Here is a 2,163-nt window from a genome sequence, read left to right on the forward strand (position 1 = left end):
TGTCACTTAGGAAATCAGAGTGAAGGTTTACAGTTTGCAAGTGTTTTTCATGCTTCATGCTTTGGAAGTAGCAGTTGAAGAGGGGGAGGAAAGTTTTTGAAAATTTTAATAGGTGATTAGCTGCCACTTGCCTGAGGTGTATTTTGAGAGGAACTAACCTCTTTGTGGTGCTAAAGCAAGGTCACTAGATTAAAAAACAAAAACAAAAACCAGAAAGCAAAATGGACTATGTTCTGTTTTAAGCTGCCGCAGCCACACTGGAAGCAGTTGTCTGAAAGTGGATTCTTTTGTAAAAAGGTAGCATCAAGTCACTGCAAACATTTCTTTAAACCTATGCCTTTACAAAGATTAAACCTCCAAAAGTACATCGAGAACAAATTCTATTTGCAGTGGCATTAATTATAACATGAGGATTGTTAGATAAATCAATTAACTGCAGAAGCATTTTTATGAAGTCACCCAGTTGATAAGTAGGGGCGATCCCACTGCACAAACCATGGCCTCTTTTATCCTAAGTGCCCTATTGAGTGAATGCTCAAGTTCAAGTAACATGAGCAACATTGAATTGAGTATGGGATTCCAGGAGTACTACAGGAGAGTATTTCAGGAAAAAGACCTTTGTCACATCTTCATGTCAACTATTGAAGTTCTACGGGAGTTCATCAGCAGAAGCAACCTCAATACTCAGAAGTCTTGGATATTTCAGCAGTTACCTTGTACTTGGCAATCAGGCCTCTAGCTGGAACTTTCTTCCTCCAAATTTGGGCAGACGCCATATAGCTATGTTTGAATCCTCCCAAATGTGTTGTCAAAGTCAGCAGAGCCCAAGCAGGAGACTCTTCTGGATAATAGAGTTATGAAGATTTTCCTTTTAGTACATGGAAAGAAATATCAAAGATTTTTTCAGATATGGCACAAGGTTCTCTGCAATGCCGTACACAGTTAGTATCTCTTCATGGACCCTTACTCCCCATGTAAGATCGCAAATTGATTATTGAAGGATTACTGAATACTATCAATGGAATTGATATAAAATATTTGGAAGTTGCGGGATTCTCTAGCATTGATCAGCAACCTGATAACCGTATTCTATCCAAATTTTTAAATGCCACTCCAAATGAACTTTTCTCCTTTATTAACTGCCTCACACACCTCACTTATTCTTTGGGTGAAGTGCTATATTGGAAGAAGTTTTGATAAAGATGACGTGGTATACAAGGAGATGTGTGACAAATTGCTGGAGTCCTGCTAACTGGGATCCAAGATGAGAAACATTTCCATAAAGGCTTTTTTATCTAACATGCAGCTCAAGTTTTCAATTCCTATATTCAGTGCTACCTAGCTGCTCCAGATGGCACAGGAAATTGGACTGCAAATGGTGTGGCTTCTTGTGAGGAAGAAGAAATAAGTAAACATCAGGAGGATGATGAAAACCAACTTTCAGATCAGCTGTGTGGGAATCCTAGGAAGAACTGCTGCAGAACACTGTACACCCCTACTAACAACGTACACACGGCGCACGGTCTGAAGAAACGCCACAGAGCAGATACTATCTATTCACAATTCCCAGGAGAGTGCGTAAATTGTTTAAAGATTTTAAACACCCACCCCTTATCCCAGCACACTGGAACAAATGGACAGAAACATACCCATGATTGTATTCCTTGGCGGCTTGTACATTTGGAACCCAGGCACCACAGCACAGATGGCAGAGAAATTATGGAAAGCATGGTATGAGACATTATTTGACCCATATCAATAAAAACTTGGAATAACCACTTTTCAAATGACTTTTGTAAACCTTGATTGTTTATAAAGCAATTTTTTAATGTTAATATGTCAAATAATCAATCACAACTCCTATTTTAAAAAAAGCACATACACAAACTGTAAAGTTTATATTAAAGCAGTCTATTTAGCACAATTGTTGCAGTTCTTGGTACATAACTCTTACCAGATACCGTTTTATTGTAAAAGTTTTGACCTTTATGGGGAGAGGATCACTTATATCCTTGCTGGAATCCCCGTTACTCTGGTTAGTTAAGAAAAGAACTAAATGTAAACATAGTAAATGAAAATACCTCAACTATATGGCGGACCTAGAGAAATAGGGGTCTTAGTGTGCCTCATTAAAAAAAAAAAAAAAAAAAAAACCTTTTTAAA

The 2,163-nt window shown here is 37.9% G+C and overlaps 1 pseudogene; it reads left to right on the forward strand.

Moving 5' to 3' along the window:
* The first annotated feature begins 213 nt into the window (after window positions 1-213).
* LOC100476720 lies at window positions 214-1,737 on the forward strand (annotated as a pseudogene).
* Window positions 1,738-2,163: the final 426 nt, after the last annotated feature.

This window comes from Ailuropoda melanoleuca, unplaced genomic scaffold (assembly GCF_002007445.2).
Source record: "Ailuropoda melanoleuca isolate Jingjing unplaced genomic scaffold, ASM200744v2 unplaced-scaffold71288, whole genome shotgun sequence".
In the NCBI taxonomy this organism is placed as follows: domain Eukaryota; kingdom Metazoa; phylum Chordata; class Mammalia; order Carnivora; family Ursidae; genus Ailuropoda; species Ailuropoda melanoleuca.